Here is a 19,927-nt window from a genome sequence, read left to right as displayed (position 1 = left end):
ATTTTGTAGATATTTTTATGGCAGTTTGGGGCATAATCCAGTAAGTGATGAGGCGTTCAGAAATCTTTCTCTGAATAAATATTTAACGGTCTCCTTCTCCAACTTTCCATCACATGTTATCGTGTATTGTCGATTGAATATAGGATTGAAGGGCAGGTCAACAACTTGAAACAAAATGGCGACCTTCGCGTTCCCAAGGAATATGAGCACGCGCTTTCAATATGTATAAATATGTGTACGCAATTGATTTTTGTCCATGACCTTCAGGGCTCAGCCAACAGATCTATAAAGTCCACTCGTAGTATTGATTTTAGTACTTTCCGAAAAAGACCACCAGGGCGAATGAACATAGTGAAAGCTCTGTACACTGAGAGTAAAACACACAAGCTTTTTATGTATTGAGAAAAATTTCAGAATGAAATGTTTAAGATGAGAAAGATCAGATTATAGCAAACTAACCCCCCAAGAATTAATTACAGATTAATTTCCCTTTTTTACTATCTGCACCAAAGACATGCACCAGAAATATAACTTCCATGCTTAGCGAAAGAAGTTCCTGTTTGAACAAAAAATGATAAAAATGACTGCTGTTGTTGTTGTGTCAGAATATCAGATCAAAGTGCCAAGTTTAGAGAATACTAAAAATATAAATATAACAGTAAATGCAGTTTGGATATAATTAGGCTTCATTTTTTATATTTTTTTGTGGAAAAAAAAAATATATATTATACAGTAAATTCAGTTTGCATATTATTTGGCTTCTTTTTAATTTTTAATTTTTTTTTTGGTGCCCATCCCAGAGGTACAATATTGTTTTAAACAAGATGACTGGAAAGAACTGAATTGTTCCTATTTTTATGCCGAAATTGGTGTCAACTGACAAAGTATTTGCAGAGAAAATGGCAGTGTTAAAGTTTACCATGGACACACAGACACACACACACACACACACACAGACAACCGAACACCAGGTTAAAACATAGACTCACTTTGATTACACAAGTGAGTCAATAAAAAGTAAGGAAATAATGAAACAGAATAAAATACAGGAAAAAAAGAGAAAATAATGATAATAGATAAATAAACAAATAAGCGCATAAATGTAAATAAACATACAGACACGCACTCAACCCCCCCCCCCTCCCAACACGCACACTCTTGTACAACAGCTATGCAACAAACATGCGGTTTCACAGATGTGAAAGCACGAACAAAAGTACACAGGCCCAACACTACACATAAAAGCACACGAGCACCGACACACACACACACACACACACACACGCACGCACACCATCTCCCACATTACCCTTCACCCCTCACGCACATTCCTACGTATCACAGCTTCCACGACGCACGCACGCAGACACACACACACACACACACGCACACATATGTGGATATAGTAGACAGAGAGAGGGACAGATGGACAGACAGGCAGACAACACACACACACACACACACACACACACACACACACGGCCATATCCCCGCTCCCCCTTCCGCCTCTTCCTCCCCCCCTCCAATACACACACGCACAATCCAATAGTCCGGAGCTCCCACAATACAGACATACCCTCCCCCCCTCCTCTATACACACAGACACACACACACACACATTCGCGTGCATAAATCGTAGCCCCCACAACGCACACACACCCCACACACTCACACACATACGCAAATACACAGATGCAGGCGCTCGCACGCGCACAGATCTCTCCGAACACATGCGTACACTTAAACACTCGCGCGCACGCACACACATACACTCATGCTGCCACTGATTTGCCGCAGGAGGGGTTGGAAAGATCTCTGAGGCCAGTAACGTGGCGTCTAGCGTGTTGCTCAGCCTACCGTATTTGGAAAAGCCCAGATAGAGACACTGTTCCATTATGAAGAAATTTCCGCAATGTTAGTTTGGAAATTATGCCAATATTCGTTTGATTTGTAAAGGATCGTGTTCTACCTTTCATGCTGGACTCATGGCCGACTCTCGTTCTTCCTTTCTTTCTGTGAGGCGATCGATTGTGTGATAGCCTTGTACCTGTATTTTAGGTACTCTTAATACCTGCATGTTCCGGGCAGTATGTCAGTGTAAAATGTTTTAATCTGAAAATTGCGCATTGCCTCATGCCACTTGATCTGGGCTTCCCATTCCACTTTCAATTTTTTTGTATGAGGTTCATGGACGGTCTACAAACGCCACGCCAAAAAGCTGAACCACTTCCACACCACCAGCCTTAGAAAACTTCTCGGCATAAAGTGGCAAGAGAAGATCCCTGACACAGCGGTGTTTACTCGTGCAAACTTGCCCAGCATCTACACCATCTTGATGCAGGCCCAGCTGCGCTGGGCAGGCCATGTAGTTCGCATGCCAGACCACCGGCTCCCCAAGAAACTGCTGTACGGCGAACTCCAACATGGCAAGCGCTCCCATGGAGGCCAAAAGAAGTGCTTCAAAGACACTCTGAAAGCTTCTTTGAAGGCCTTCAACATCAGCCATGACACATGGGAGCTGAATGCAATGGACAGACCAAAGTGGCGTTCAGCTGTCCACAAAGGCGCCAAATCCTGTGAGGCCAACAGAATCGCTGCAGCAGAGCAACGCAGACCGGCCAGGAAAAGCGGTGCCAGCAAGTCCCCGACAGCCGCCACCATCCCCTGTCCACACTGCGTCAGAACCTTCCGGGCGCGGATTGGTCTGACCAGTCATCTGCACACCCACAGATCCCAACCCACCCACCCCCAGGATGACTAGATGGTCCTCGTCCTCGTCGATCCTGACGGACGAACCACATGAGGTTCATCGAGTCTGTTAGAATCATGGCATGTTGATTTCCAGGCGTATGAATAGATGACAGCCACTGGAGAACATGTGTCACAGCTTCAACTTCCATTGTCAGGCTGGAGATTGTGACTTTGTATGCGGCATTCTCTTTCCTTATTGTTTTTTTTTTCTTCTTATTTTCTTTTCTTCTTTTTTTCTTTCTTTTTTTTCCATTTTGCTTTGCAGTGAATCCCCAAATAGATTGGTCTTTGGTATAAGAACCATCTGCGTACATGGTGTCCTCTTCTTCACTGTTTTCTATCTGACTCGCCACCTCACAACACAGACGAGAATAGTAAATCGGGGCAGCACTGTGCCCCAGGTATTTTGCCAGGTCAACGAGCAATGAGTAGGGGAGCGCGCTCAGGCGTGACGGGGCTGGCGAGGTGTAGTTCACCCAGGGGCAGACTGGGGGACGGCAGTGAGTGTGTGTGGTGTGTCGACGGAGCTTTACCCCTCCCCACAGCTTACAGGATTGAGAGCTTTTCTGTTCGCTGAGACGGAGGTACGTAGTCCCTTGCCTTTCTGCTTGTATTGGGTTCTTGAAAACAAAACTTTCACTTCCTGTGCGATCCAGACTGCTCCCTGCACTTGCCCTTCATGCACAAAGATAACATGAAGTGGGACAAGAAGCAAGTTCGTGTAGTTGTTGGCCTATGAATAACAAGGTTAAATTCGGTGACTACTGTGTTGTGTGCTCTGTCGTGTTGTGTCGTGTACAGTGTTTCCGGATTGCAAGGGCGTATTGGTTTTTTGTTGTTGTTTTTTGTGTGTGTGTGTGTTTAACTTGAAGTTTTCCTCGGTTCATGGACTCAGGTAAGTTAAGTTTCCCGATGAATGTTCATTACATTGTTGGAATGCAGGACGTACCAGCAGCCTAATTTCTTGTGACAGTTCACTCGATCACTCTGCTGTCAAGCTGACGAAGATAACCAAAATAGTTTCAGTACGGTGTTTTGGTACGGTTTATTGAAGTAAACATGGTCGATGAAACGGCACATGTTTTTGTTTCCGATGGCCTGCAGATACAAGAATGGCGACTGAGGAGAACACTGCAAGTTGTGGGAACGTTGAAGGTTTATCGCCGGCGAGCACGCACCTGTCTTCACAAGTGGCGTGTAGGTGTGAGCAGTCAAACAGCGGTTTTAATGTCTGTCTCGGAAAGGACAAGCCGACATGGATTCAGTCAGTCGATTGCCATGTGTTGTGGCGTGGGGAGAGGCGTGTGGCAGGCATTTTGACAGAAACTCACATACATGTACCCACGTATCTAGCGCCCGCGTGCGCGCGCGTGTGTGTATTTTGGGCTGAGGAGGCGCTGAATAGGGGTTTGTTGTCGCTGTTCACGTTTGTCATTCGTCTTCAAACACGAGGTGTTTGCGTGATACGTTCCGCGCGCACGCGCGCGCGTGCGTGCGTAAGTGTTGTGTGTATGTGCATGCTCGAGAATGTGTGTATGTGTGCGTGACGGGCGCAATAGCCGAGTGGTTAAAGCGTTGTACTTTCAATCTGAGGTTCCCGGATTCGAATCTCGGTAACGGCACCTGGTGGGAAAGGGGTGGAGATATTTCCGATCTCCCAGGCCAACATATGGGAAGACCTGCTTGAGCCTGAACCCCCTTTTTGTGTATACGCAAGCAGAAGATCCAAATGCGCACGTTAAATACTGTAATCTGTGTCAGCATTCGGTGGGTAGAAACAAGAACATACCCAGCATCACCCCCCCGAAAACGGAGTATGGCTGCCAACATGGCGAGGTAAAAACGGCCATACATGTACAAGCCCACTCGCGTACATACAAGTGAACGTGGGTGTTGCAGCTCACGAACGAAGAAGAAGAAGAATGTGCGCGTGTATGTGTGATTGTTTCTTTGCAATCGACTTTTTCTCTTCAATGTCAATAGTGATTTTACTCTCTCTCTCTCTCTCTCTCTCTCTCTCTCTGTGTGTGTGTGTGTGTGTGTGTGTGTGTGTGTGTGTGTGTGTGTTGGGGAGAGGGGGTGATGTGAGTGCGGGCGCTCGCAAGCGTGCGATCGTAAGGGAGATGAAACTTAATTTGTTCAGGTGTTTTGCAATGTATTTGACGCAGACTCTTGTCAAAATTTTTAATGACAACCAGTGTGTGTGTGCGTGTGTGTGTGTGTGTGTGTGTGTGTGTGTGTGTGTGTGTGCGCGCGCGCGCGCGTGAGTGCGTGCGTGTGTGTGTGTGTGTGTGTTAATTCATGCAGCTATTTTATTTGTCCCCCAGAATATTGACTGCGGTGAAGAAAACTTGGGATTACATTATTGGTTTTGTTTTTAACTCGGGGTAAGTACCGATTGAAATTCTATGTCAGTATCGACATTGTGTTATTATTGGTCAGTGAGTAGAGACTCGATGTACATTGGTCTGTTATTGTCTGTTACGATGTGTTATTTAGATACACTTGCACCTGAAGAATACTTCCGGTTTCGGGTAGTTGCAGTCAGATTATGATTCTCAGGTTCAGACCAAGACTCATTTCATTTCTTGTAAGACCAGCAAAGGATTTATGGTCACGAAAAACTGACCACGGCAAGCAGATAATAATAATGAGTGTTAGTCCAGAAACATGCAGAAATGAGTTACCGACCGTGAGAATTAAAATAATCATGTTGGGTGTGTACACACAGTGTTGGTCCAGAGATTCCCGCACTCACCAGTATTTTTTCTTCCCCTCAGCGACACCTTGAGTGGTGGCCTGGACGCCAGTCACTCGGATGAGGCGGTAGACCGAGGTCCCGTGTGCAGCATGCACTTAACGAGGTAGAAAGAGTCCACAGCAAGAAAAGGGATGTCCCTACAGAATTTTGTAGAAAAATCCATTTTGATAGGAAAACAAATACATAAACAGACAGAAAAAAGGGTGGCTCTCTCATTGTAGCGACGCGCTCTCCTTGTAGAGAGCAGACCGAATTTCACACAGAGAAAGCTGTTGTGACAAAAAGATTAAAACAATGCATATGTAGGGTTAAGGAAGTCCGGTGGTGTGTGTGTGTGTGTGTGTGTGTGTGTATAATATGTGTATTGGGGATTACAAGTCTCGTGTTTTTTTCAACAATGAAATGTTGATAGTTTTTCTTCAGCTTTACAATATGCAACTTTTTGACAAAGTTCGGGTTATGAGAGGCAAGGACTTAGTCGATTGGGAGAGAGACAAGGACTTAGTCGATTGGGAGAGAGACAGACTCTGAATCAGAGAGTTCATTGTTCACAGGCCACAGGCCATATACGTATATACAGATGGGAAGGGGTCAGAGGGCAGTTTCGAGGTGTGTGTCGGAGACACAGAGAGAGGGGGAGAGAGCGAGAGAACTGAACACTGAGCACTGAATGGTTTTAATGACTTAGGCCAACAGCCCCTATCATGACAAGAGCAATTAAAGTACATTTCTGATAAAAATCGACTAAAAAATATATCTGTTTGATAGGGATGATGGAGACCAACATAAACTCTACCCTCAACTAAAAAACAACACCTCTTCACTCAACTCGTACCCAACCCTGTCTCTTATTCTTAAGTTTCCCACCCCCTTCGCTCCACATACACATTTTCACTGTCACAGCCCTTTTCATATAATCATTATATGCACATACAGTCACTGTGGGAATTCCGTCAAACTGGACGCCTTGTACATCAGCAAAGGCCACACCGATTAAAGTGCAATAACTATTTGAATGAAATTACTGACATTTTGTGGACAGCCAAGGCTCTGACGAGAGAGAGAGAGAGAGAGCTCAGTTAGTATACGTATTAACTAAATCATAATTTTCTTCTGTTGAATGTATAGAGAGTAAATTTAGCCGACGCCCTGATATTTGTTGATATACTTGCATATATAAAATATGACTGGAAGATTTATGAATGGGATCAGTTTATGAATCAGTTTCTCACGTCTGTATAAAGAGGACATAGAAACAGGAAATGGTGCTTATTTTCGATGTGATCCAGTCGTACCTTTGTAAATTGTTATTAATTGGTAGAACACCGAGTCGGAACTGGGTCAATGCTACCCTGCAACAATAAATATCAATATATCAGATTTATTTTTCACTCTTGAATGCCGATGTGAACGAACGATATGCGTCATAACGGTCCATGTCTCTAATTGCTGCGAACCAGTCCTGTGTGAAACATGTCGATCAGCCTCTGTCTGAACGACATCAAAAACGTTTTCATTTTCCACTCCCTGAAACAACTAAACAATAAAAAAAATAATAATAAAAAACCCAGTGCTATAAAGAATAAGTCTGATGTGAGATGTCCAACAAATCTTTCCCTGTCCATCAAATTTAAGAAGCATTCTGTATACTTGGCTTGATGATCTATTTCTTTAAGCCGCAGTAACTGGAACACCAGTTCTTTATAATCTAACATAGCTATTAACATATAGTGGGTGTCTGCTGAGTTCACCGCAAAACAATGTATGGGAATGGCGGTTGGAACACCCAAAAATCATTTGCACGCTCGTTCTATGAGTTGAAAATTTTTATGTCCCAAGATTTCTGAACTGAATTGGCAAAACTTTTGAATCAAACACTTTAGAGAAGACTGTTTGCTCATCTCTTTACATTTCTGAAAAACTTAAACGACTTTGTTCGCTTTTGCCACAAGGGCATCACTACCCTGTTTAATGCTGAGCATTGTTATGAATGTAAAAAGCAAGGTAGCTGTATCGGGTTACAGTTTCGAGCTCATTTCCTTCGTAGAATCATTGTTCGTGTTTAAAAATGTGGCGGTCCTTCCGGAAAATCATTGCCTTGATCTTCTTGTCACTTTCCAGCTTTGATCTCCTGCAACATGTTCTTTAAGCGTCTAACCGAGTTTGCAAACCTATTGGAGTTGTCGCCATCAAGGCAACATCATCGGTGAAGAGAAGGATAACTAGTTCCATAAGGCAAAGTAAGAGTTATATGCCATCTTTACCTGTGTCTGTTACATGGTTGGCAAGCTGATTGATAAAGAGTGAAAACAGTGTAGGATTCAGTCCACATCCTTGTCGTTCGCCATTTGGGCAGTTGAAAAACTCTTGAGTATTCATCATTTTGTACTCTTTTATTTGCTACAAAACATGCTTTGATGTGGTGACTCCACTCTGATATATCAATCTTGTCACCGACTTCATTTTTTAAAATTCACATACTATACCCTTTAACTCTTTCCAGAAAGCTGATGAGTTATGTACATTGTCCTTTAAAGATTGCTCTCTATGGTAGTAGCGAAGAAGGTTGTGTTCATAGGTGTACGATGGATCACGTTCATTGGAACTGGTGGTTCTGAACGGCGAATGGTTTGCTTGGAAATTTCTGTAAACTTGTATTCCTGTAATCCCTGTCATTCTCAGAAGTGTAGGATGATCGTTGTTGAGATTTCTATCTGGCCTTTCCTTCTTGGCGTCGGCTTTGAAGTTCCGGCTACTGGTTGTTGTGGATTGTAGTGAGGCGAAATAGTGAAACGAAATATATTTTGGAAATTCAGTACGTCGTTATTAAAAGACATGACTTACGTTGAAGAAATTAACTTTGAAGAAATTAAGCCCTTTTGTTAGAGATACTGTTGACACAGTTCCTTTGTTTGATTTGCAGCTCTCTGCCTCTGACAATTTGTTTTTGGATTTTTTTTAATTAATGAAGATAAGATCAAAAACAATATCTTATGCAGCTGTGAAAAAGAAGAAAACAAATGAAGAAGATAGGAGATTAGAAAAAGATATTCAGATACTTGAAGCAAATGATCATATAGAAGAAGATTTAGAACAAATAAAATTAAAGAAGGAACAATTAACAATTATCAGAGAAAATAGAATTGAATCAAAAACATCTCCCTGCTGACGATACTACAACTTCACAACAGACAGGAATGACTTTATATTTCTGAGAATTCTCCTTCTGCCGGACTGTTATATTCTACCTAGGCGACCCAAGTACTGGGAGAAAAGTGCCATTCTGACTGCGGGAACCACCATGTTGCTCGTGCAATAGTCACAACAGATCTGATGATCATGAACAGACAACAATCTTGAACAAACTGAGCTACTTGCTTCATTCGCCTGATCATCGAGTGTTGTCTGATGTATGCAAAGAAATAATGTCCATTGATGAGTCCATTACCATAGGCACCCTAGCTCCAAGCAATTCGTCAAGGGCAAACCAGTGAGATTCAGGTACAAATTCTAGTGTATGGTTGATTCGTCATGTCATTCCCTTTGAGTCATATGCAAGCGTGCGAGAAAGACAATAACGCAACTTTGGTCAGCTTAGACGGGAAGGAACAGTTGTCAGGGACTTAATACTGAAGCTGCCCTGCTACCCCGGCCACCTCACTATGGATCCTGCTTTACTGGCCTTCCACTGCTTGCGGGTCTGGCTGCCACTGTCCTCAGGGCAACAGAGAACATCCAGAAGAACCAGAGTTGTCACTAACCTTTGTTTCAGGCGCAGAGTTCGTTCAGGTCTACCTCTAGCCCCATTCTTTCATAGCGAGGGCAGGTCAGGCCCTGTCATACACTCCATTAGTACCTGACAAATCAGGCACGACAGGGTGGTCGACTTCTCAGCAGCCCCAGCTTTCCAAAAGAGATGCGCATTGTGCCGGAGGCACACTGAGAGGGTCTGCCTCAAGTGCCGTGTAGGCTTGCATCATCTATGTTTCAACCACTTTCACAGTGTTTGAGAAGAGACAGATATCCTCTGCTATTCACAGCAGTGTCAAGACCCAGTGATCAAGCGGTGACTCTTGAAAGCACATTGTTAATTTTTTCCTGTGCTGTTTCAATTGAAATTTTTGTGTTTTCAGTTCATTGATACTGTGAAGTTGTCTCGTGGATAAAGCGGGATTTAGAATCAGAAAACAGATACCATAATATGTGCTTTAAAAAAACAACAAAAAACAGAATTGCTTCTTTTTTCATGTTATTCTTGTTCGTTTGTCCCATGGCAAATATAACTTATGGGTGGAATTGTATATTTTCTCTGGGGTTTGCTTTTCAACGAAATTGAATTGTATTGATTCTATTTTCATGTATCTTCTGGTAAATGAGTATCATTTTCTTGTCTCTATTTCTTGGTCCCACTGGCTTCCATTGTACCCCTGAGGGGTACATATAGAAAAAAATGTTAATGTCTCCAGCCGCACTCAAGGTCCCCCCCCCTCCCCCTACAGGGCCACAAAAATTTATTTTTCACAAAAAAACTATAAAAACAACAACAAACCAACCAAAAACAAACAAACAAAAACAAACAAACAAACAAAAACCCCATTGAAATGTGTTATTAGGTCCTAAAGCAGAATAGAAACACAAAAATCGCGAAACTGGTAGACAAATTCATACCTCAGGTGGATATGGATTAAGGTATGGAGACACCTTTCCTTATATAATTTTCCATGTATTTTCTTGGTTTATGTCTTCTGGTTTTATAGATTCAGAAATAATCTAAGATTTGTTTATCTCATATCTATGGTTCACTTATTGCTAACCAATGTGTTAAGTAAAGTTCATTTTATCAGAAATTGATAGTCTGTTCATTTTTCTTTTAGAAAAGTAAGGGTTATATATACTTTCTTAGAGTAGTTTACACGCTGTATTTCTTTGTTTATTATTACATTCTGCAACCAAAAACTGCAGGCAAGTAGGGCATGAACCAGAGAAAAAATTGTGGCAGTGTGGCAAGCTTATATTTAATCTGTGCTTGGACTGGGAGCCAGTCAAGTGCTTGTAGGAGTGGTTGGGCATGACTGTATATTTTCATTCGAAGGACAAGCATTGCAGCAGATTTTATTTTTACCTTTTGAAACTTACAAAGAATGTGTGTGGACAGCCAGGAAGAAGTAAATTGCGATAGTCAAGTTTTGACAAAAAGGCACAGGCAAAGATTTTTGCTGTTTCAGTAATTAAGTACTGATAAATGGAACTAATATGTTGTATCGATGCATAAGCAGATTGACAGATGTTTGAAACATGCTTGTCCAATGACATGTGGTCAGAAATAATGTAACCAAAGTTGCTAGTGGAAGGGGCAAATGATGTCTGTGAGATTCCAACTTTAATGAGTATGGGGTAAGGTCCAAGGTTATTTTTCTTATTAGTTCTGATCAGAAGAACTTCAGTTTTGTCATCATTCAGTTTCAGTATATTTTTCATCATTCAGTTTCAGTATATTTTTCATCATTCAGTTTCAGTATATTTTTCATCATCTAGGACTTTACATCACTGATACAGCTCTGAATGTTGTCAGTGGTGGGTTGTATCTCATCAGAACATGACTCAATAAGCTGGGTGTCATTAGTAAAGGAATGGCTAGAAACTGAGTGTGCATGTGATAAGAGAGGCTAGAGGCTGAGTTTAGAGAATGAAGAGTGCAGGTTCAAGTACCAAACCTTGGGGCACACCATGACGAAGGGGAACCGACATTATATATAGGTCATTCATTCTTTGACTAAGAATGAATGGGATCTCACTGTTTCTGGCCGACTCTGTTTCTGCATATGTTATGCAGTAAGTGAAAACCTGGCGAAAGTCTCAGCAGCATTCTCAGCTATGCACAAAAAACATGTCATTAGGGTTGAAATAATGAAAATCAAAATTTTTACATATTTCGCATCTTTGAAGTCTTATCTTTGCTGTCAGTAAGTATCTTAGCATAAAACTGCCTGAAACTGTAGTATTTTTGAATGTTTTCAGGTGCATGCGCTGTTAGCTGCTGCACATATTCGTCGCTAAGCTGCAATGTTCAGTGCCTTTGACTCGATCCAGGTTTTTCTGAAATTATATCAGCGGATGATATGGCAATACACTTAATGACTGCAGTCAGTATCGTTATTTTGGTCTGGGATCTAAAATTGAAGTTCAAAAGATCAACAGCATTACAGGAAATGTTTTTTATTCAAACATGCCGCCTTTATGTGTCATAGGAACATTCACTGTCGCCATTGACTGCTCTCTTGTGTCATGATCTCACTCCTCCACTTGCCATTCTTGACTTTGTTTTACAGAAAGAAATACAAATTTTCCTGTACTTTCTTCAAACTATATAGAAATTTATAGTTTACTTATTTCTTAAATTAATCTTTTGACACCACATACAACGTAACAAGTTCAAGATAAACCTTGTTCTAAAGTTAGAAGCAGGCAAATGTGTTCTTTTTTTCATGAGTTGATTTTTCCATTTGTTCTTTTCAGTCACACCAACTTGAAAAAATCATAGAAAAAAAAACCAAAAAAAAACCCCCAAACAGCTTTGACAGATAGATCAGTTCCGTTTTTTGTATGTTAATATGTGATTTTGAAACTTTCTCAAAGTACAGAAATGTCATAATGATAAATTCAGACTTTAGCCGGGTTTTCGTGCCATGGCTAATTAACTCACTCCCGATGAAGGGCCCCGAACGAGGCCCTAATGTTTACAACCATTTCAGACGGAGCCTGATCGGGGTTTCAGATAGTTTTGAATTTTTGGAGTGGCACCTACTTTCCATAATGATGTTATGAATATCTTAATTGACCTTTCCACTTTCGACTGCGACCAGTAAATGCCGTGTGTTGCTGTGCTCGTGAACAGGAGAGTTATTTTCTAGGTAACTGGTTCATGTGAACAGTGTGTATCAACAATGGCGTCTGACCCTGTTTTTTCTGTCACAAGGCAGAAAACAGAATTAGATGAAGGGAGCCTATCATGGCTATATTATGTTCTGAATTTGATATGTTCAAATTCTAACTCTGTGTGCTTTCCTGGATTCATTTACAAGTCATCAGTGTGCAAATTTCGAATAAAAAATACGGATACTTTCATCATCTCACTGTATGATAGCATAAGAAGGGAGGAAGTTTTATATTTTGTCCCCAGCTAGTCATGTTACTGATGAGTTTGTAAGTTTTCAGTTCATAAATTATAACATTTGTTTTTTTTGTTTTGTTTTTTTGCAATTTATTTCTTAGCTATAGAAATGGGTCATCTGTGGGAAAAGTCAGGAGAGCTATCTGACATTACTAAGTAAGTTAAAAGACAAGTCATTTCTGGAAGAGTTATTCTGCGTGATGCTGAAGCTGGTGGCTTCAAATGAGAGAGAAAATGGGCTTTGTATTTCTTATTTCATATGTCTGAGTATCTACATGTCCTTGTTCTCCATGAATTTGTGAGAGACACTCCACAGCGTCCTGTAAAGAAACTTGGACCAGTCTGCATTATAGAGAAATCTTTTAGAGCACTGAATACTGGTACCACTTACTACTGGTGTGTGGAGATATCCTGGTCATTCTGTGATTGATGCCACAACAGTATTACTTATGGTACATTTATCACAAAGTCATCAAATGTGGATATTTGCTGGAATATTTTGGTTTGTGCCTGTTCATCAAGTGTTAATAATCTTTTTATGTTTAATTATAATTACAGTATTACTGGTGTCAGTGTTTAACTGCCAGTTAATAGTAAAGTTTTTTGTGATCAATAGAAAAAGCATAAAAAAGAAGCAGAATTGATGGGGGATTACTAACATTTAGAGCCAGATGGATATATGAGGGTGAGAAAGTAACAAAATATTTTTTGCAATTTAGAGAAGCGACATTATATAAGAAAGAATATGGTAAAGCTCATTAATAAAGATGGTAATATTTTAAGCAAACAAGAACATATTCTGCAAGAGGTTAAAAGATTTTATTAATTTTTATATCAGGAATCAAATGTCGAGGACTGTGAGATACATGACTTGGTAAAGGATATACCCAAACTAAACATTAATGAAGCAAATGAACTAGAAGGCAAGATTGTATTATAAGAGGCAGGTCATGCACTGAGAAATATGAAAACAACAAAAGCCCGGGAACAGATGGATTTGGTGCTGAATTTTTCAAATGCTTTTGGGGGCCATTTATAGTTTGGGCACTAATGCTTGTTTTGTAAAAGGGGAAATGTCTTGTGTACGAAAACAAGGAATAATAACATGCACACCAAAAGGAGACAAAGATAGACGTTTTATAAAACATTGGAGACCTATATCCCATCTGAATGTTACATATAAGATTGGATCATCCTGTATAACAAATCCTCTGAAGACTGTGCCGCCAAATCTTACAAACGAGGATCAGACAGGTTTCATTAGGCATAGATATATTGGAGATAATATTAGACTTATTCATTTTACAATAGCATATTTAGATGAAAACAATTTGCCAGGATTACTACTGAATATAGACTTCGAAAAAGCTTTTGACTCTTTTAGCTGGAACTTCATGTCCAAAGTGTTGAAGGCTTTTGGCTTTCAGGAAGACATATGCAGATGGATAGAAACATTTTATAACGACATTAGATCTTGTGTTATTGTTAATGGTAAGATTTCTAATTGGTTTGATGTGCAGCGAGGATGTAGACAGGGTGACCCTATATCGCCATATTTGTTTTTAATGTGAGTTGAAATATTGGCCATAATGGTACGTGAAAGTGAGGATGTTCATGGCTTTACTATAGATAACATAGAACACAAAATATCTCAGTATAACGAAGGGAATTTCTCTTAGGGGGTGATAAGAAGTCATTTGAGACTTGTATAGATGTATTAGACATTTTTGGTCGAAAATCACGTTTATATATGAACTCTAAAAAACAACAACAAACAAGTGTAATATGATTAGGCAGTCGTAAAAACTCACCAGTCCGTTACATGGATACTTTGCAGATGGAATGGAACACTGCACAATTTGAAATATTAGGTATTTGGTGTACTAATGATTTGAAAGTCTGTACTCAAATAAACCACACAGAAAGAATTGCTGATATAAAACGTATATTCAAGATTTGGATAAAGAGACAGATAACTCCAATTTGGAAGAGTAGCAATTTTAAAATCGCCCTCACCTGATATTTTCTTCTGGAGTCTACAGAACTTATGCTATCAATTTGTGTGGGACAGGAAAAGGGATATAATCAGTAGAAAAACTGTACACAAAAGTATAAGAAATGGTATTGGAGGACTTGGACTGCCAGATTAGAAAACTTTTGCTGTGGCTTTGAAGCTGGCCTGGGTCAGAAAACACCATAAACAAAGTACAAATAGAAACATATTGCATGATATAACTTTCCTCTGCTTAATGATATTGATAGATATGGACCCGAGATTGTTATGACAATCACGACATCAAATAGTTTTTGGACAGAGGTATTTCAGGCTTATGAAACATTTCTACACAATTTGTTGCAAGACTCAGTATAACTTCTTGCTGAGCCAGTTTCTACAACAGAAGAATTCAAATAGGCAAAAGGGTAATTAAGTCACGAACATACGTAAATAAAGGGATACACTGCATAGCACGCTTTCTGAAAGAAAATGGTCACTTTATGTTATATGAATAATTTAAGCAAACATGTCATGTCAATATTCATTTTGTTACTTTTTGTGGTTACAAATCTGCAATGTCAGAATATATAACAAGTACTAAAATAAAAATAGATAATAATAAATCCATTACAATGTCGCTTTGTTTTTTAAACTTTAATGTCTGTTGTCAAAGGATCCAGAATGTACTATGACTCACTCATTGAGAATAACATTGCACCAAAATGCTGTGCAATACAGGATGGAAAATTTGATGTTAAAAATGATTGGAAAAAATGTTTTCTCTGTGTACATAAAGTTTCTGATGTAAAAATGAAATTGTTTCAAATGAGAATTATCCACAGGTGCATAGAGACAAACATGATTTTGAAACAAATGGGGTTTCAGATGATGACAACTGTAACTTTTGCCATTCTGCAAAAGGCAGCATTCACCACATGTTTTGGAATTGCCCAGAAATCCAAAAATTCTGGCATGATATTATCGCAGTTAGTCTGTATGTTTGTTTGTCTGTCTTTTCTCCATACATTTATTAGTTACACTACCCCCCTTTCTCCTCAGATGTAGTATTATCTTAATCTTTATTACTTTTTCTCTTGAAAAAAAAAAGACAAATGAATGTAATTGCTTACCACCTTGTCCCTGTGAATTGACTAAAAATAAGCTTAAAAACCATATCGATGAATAGTTTTAAGATGATAAAAGGGATCACTTTTGTTACCTCAGTGTGTTTCTAAAAGCCTTTAATTTGCTGTCCTCGCGCCATGCCTGTTAAGATACCCACCAGAGTTTTTTCACAATTGCTTTCAATATCACACACACACACACACACACACACACACACACACACACACACACACAGAGAGAGAGAGAGCTAAGGGACCAGGATATATATATATATATATATATATATATATATACACACATATATGTACCCGAGTGGTATGTAAAAGGGGACACAAAAGAGTTTCTGAATTAACAAGATGGGGAATGAAAGGCTAGAAAGCCCCTTGCACAGGCCAGGGTCATGTAGAGGTCAGTCACTAAAAGTGTTTTTTTTTTTAATTGTTTTATTTTACAATAGTTGAAGGAGATAAAGGAGAGAGAAAGATTAAAAGACAGTGCAACGATATGGTGAGATGATGGCCTTTGAGGCGACACACACACTGAAACACACAGGGTCAGTAGTCAGAATGCTAGTTGTCGCCACAAGCAAGCTTCGGAAGAAAGTGAGCCGTGTTCACACGCTTCGAGCTATTCATGCAAGTCACGCAAACTGCAAGGATCACACTGAATGGCTGCAAGCAAATCGCCAGGGGCTAAGCCAAAATTGACTAAAATTAATGTGTGTTTGTTGCTAGGTGTTCAGTGATAGATTTCTAAATGATTCCTGAAACGATTTACGTTAAATTGGTCGCAAAACAAATAGCTCAACACCACCTGCCTAATCAGTGTAAAGTGTTGGTTTATTAAGATGAATTTATAATCTTAGTTCAAGTCACGTGGAGCTGATTAGTTTTAACGAGTTCGCAGCTGGAAATTACAAACTGTGTTAAATCAGTTTAACGTAGGCAAACACCTAGATTAAAAGATGGAATTGCGACAATTCTGCCAGTATAGAATACTTGTAATTTACTGATCCAGTGGAAGAGATAATTAGTTAAATAGGGTGTGTCGGAAACACAACTCTCAACTGGACTCAAGCCAGCAAGTAACACTAGTTGTGAAGTGATTGTCGTTACTGTCGACAATGAAAATCGGCTTTGTTACAACTGCCTGATCTATTCTCATCCAAACACTATGATAGTGTGGTTGCAGTGTACGATAGGGATCACAGATAGAAGTCAAGATTGTAGCATACAATTTGACGAAAAGACAAAGTGACGTCAACTTAGCATAAGTTGAAAACCATACACTGACGAACGATTTAACTAAAATCGAATATACTTCTAACTGCCAGACATAATCTGGCAGTGAATGATACACAGATTTGATAAATGTTTGGAGCATTTGTTCAGAAGGGGCGCACATTCAAAAATTTAAACAGCGTCGCGCATTATGCGTGAGTCATTGAAGACCAGCAGGTCAGTTGTGAAAATGTCGTCTGCTTCAGCTTGTGAGTGAAACAATCATTGTCGCCAGCTGAGCGCTCGGATATATATATATATATATATATATATATATATATATATATATATATATATATATCTTACGAATTCAACACACGAAAGGCAAAAACTGTTATGTTTGAAATTGTGCTTTCTTGGCAGTTTCCCCTGGTGTAAAGTTGTAAACAAAAGCGAAACCTTCTTAAGTAAAAGACCTTTGCCAGATGTATGGCTTGTCAAACAAGGAATGGGTTTAATAATTGTAGGTCATGACGACTTTAATGGGTTTGTTTCTCTTTTTGTTTTATAATCTTTTTTAAAACCACGAAGAAAACACTCCCCAAACTGCCTGCCTGCGAAGTAAGGCATACGAAGGCAAATGAAGGGGAGCTAATAAAAAAAAAACAACAACAACAAAAACAGTCGGAGGGTTTCGAGTTCCATCGCAAGCTGGGGTTTCACGGGATGGAGGGTGTGCGTGTCGGGCCCATGCCATCTGTTTCCTGCATCATTCACTGACGGAACTTAGCGAATGTTACCTCTTGTGTACGGGGCTCTCATGTTTGACGGACTGGTGGTGTAGGTGCGTTGGTTATTCTGGTGTGGGAACGTTACTCATCTCGTCCCGTGTCTGGAATGAGCGGATGGGGAAGGAGGAAAGGCGTGGGATGGGGTAGTGGTGGTCGGTTGGTACTATTATGCATTGAGTGGGAATGGAAATCTTTGTTGAGAGCTTGGTGTTTTTTCCTTGGGAACTAAGATTTGAAAGAACAGCCTAACGTCAGAGGAGGATGAGGAGTTGTGAAGAGAGAGATGAGGGTACGGAGAGGGGTGTGGGTTTGGAAGCATGGGGTGAGGTGAGGGTTCAACCACATCAGCAAAGTTCACCATTCCCTTCGTTGCGTTTACCCTCTTGCTACTGATATCTACAGTATCCCCCCCTCACCCCTCCTCCTTACTCTTCCACCTAGCCGCCCACCCCCACCCCTCCATCCCCCAAAAAGAGAGAGAGAAAGAAGATTATATCCTCATTTGCATCTCAGCGCCAGAAGTAAATAAAGATAAGTCAAGCTGCAAGGGCGAAGTAAACATATAGCGTCCCAACAAGTGAAGATAGGAAGATGCCGCCGCTGTTATCTGCAAGCCAAGGCTCCTCTGAGGCTGGAAAGCTTGGCGAGGTGGTCTTCCCCTCTGTTTGCCTTGCCTGTCATGGTTTCCTTCACTTTAACGTTAGCGTTTTGCTTCCCTCCTCTTCTTCTACTCGCTACCTGCACCCCCCTTCCACCTCCACCATGGTCTTTCATTCTGGGTGGAAGGTGAACTAAACTCGTGAGATCAGTGTCATCCCAGAAAAGAAGACGCGTGCAAGGAGAGAAATAGCGTGAAAAAAAGTGTTCAGCTACATTTGCCGATGATAGGATCTTTGCAATATCACCAGTAAATTGGATAGGCTGTCTGGGGAAGGTCGTTGATCATTTCCTTGGAATTATAGATAGTCATTTCAACCATGATTTTTACTTCTTAATTCTATATTGTCTATCATGATAAGGAAACGTTTTAATCACGTTTATCCAGAGGTTTTGAAGGGTGTGAGAGGGGCGGGAGTAAGGAGCAAACACAATTTCGGCAAACCAGGTAGAATGCCACGACAGACATATATATTAAGATGGATTCAGGCACACATATTGGCTGCTTACTCGAAATGCTCAACCAATTCGTGCGTTCACTTGAGCACAGACTGAATAAAATTGGCTTGATTTGCATTAGAACATCAGTGTCATTATAATAATTATATACTTTGAAACGAAAACTGTATATTGAGCGCGAATTCGCACAGCCACACGCAGCACACAAATTACGCGAACGCGCGCTCGCACACACACACACACACACACACGCGCGCACGCACGCACATGCACACACGGAGAGGAAAATACATCATCTCCCTCTCCTTCCTCTCCCTCTCCACATGCACATAATCAATTTGTTATAAAACTTCAAAACTGCATTGCCTCGATAAATAACTTTGGGGGTGTTTCGTTATTTTGTTTTGATTCTTTTTAATCTGTTTTGAGTGATCTGACAGATACAGTGACGACGTTAACTGCTCAGTGGTATCAAAAAGCCTACCGGCTCCTCTGCTCGTTTTCAGTGAAGTGTAAGCGTGTGCTGTGTCGGGAAGATTTGATCAATACACAGAACGCGGTTGTTGTTGTTGTTTGGGTTTTTTTTGTCCCACCAGCCGGGAACACACATGGTGTGGAAAACCTCTCTGAAGGGTGACTGAGAGCGTGTTCTATGTTTGACGTGCTTCCGGTGAATGGCCTTGTGTGTGGGGTGTTGAGGAGGTCGTGAAGGATGGGAGGGGGCAGGACGGGGGCAGGGATGTTTGTGTTTAATAACCGAAGAAGCATTGATTGTCAACTGAGCACTTTTTGGTTCAAATAATCTGTAATTATTCAACAGTACACATGATTACAATGCAAACAAAGACAAAAGAGCATTTTGAACAAGAAGATAGGCAATACTCACTTGTGATATGCACTGTATCCAGTAAAGGAATCATTAAAAAAGATATAAAATCTCGTTAAAATTATGTTCTGTATTAAGTATTTTAAGCTTTGGGGAAAATAAGGCATTAT

General features: G+C 40.4%; 1 protein-coding gene across 4 annotated transcripts in view; it reads left to right on the top strand.

Moving 5' to 3' along the window:
- The first annotated feature begins 3,206 nt into the window (after positions 1-3,206).
- LOC143284774 (plexin-A2-like) overlaps positions 3,207-19,927 on the top strand; it is a 561,646-nt gene continuing 544,925 nt past the window's right edge. The window contains exons 1-2 of one of the 4 annotated variants that reach the window (XM_076591753.1): positions 3,207-3,335; positions 5,079-5,138. The gene's annotated coding sequence lies outside the window, so the exon portion shown is untranslated. Of the gene's footprint in view, positions 3,336-3,406; positions 3,499-3,552; positions 3,647-5,078; positions 5,139-19,927 lie in introns of those variants that run through there. The other 3 variants (XM_076591755.1, XM_076591754.1, XM_076591756.1) reach the window with 3 other exon arrangements.

Source organism: Babylonia areolata, chromosome 8, assembly GCF_041734735.1.
Source record: "Babylonia areolata isolate BAREFJ2019XMU chromosome 8, ASM4173473v1, whole genome shotgun sequence".
Taxonomy (NCBI): Eukaryota; Metazoa; Mollusca; class Gastropoda; order Neogastropoda; family Buccinidae; genus Babylonia; species Babylonia areolata.
The sequence above is the reverse complement of the archived record's forward strand: the minus strand, read 5'-3'. Positions and strand labels throughout refer to the sequence as shown.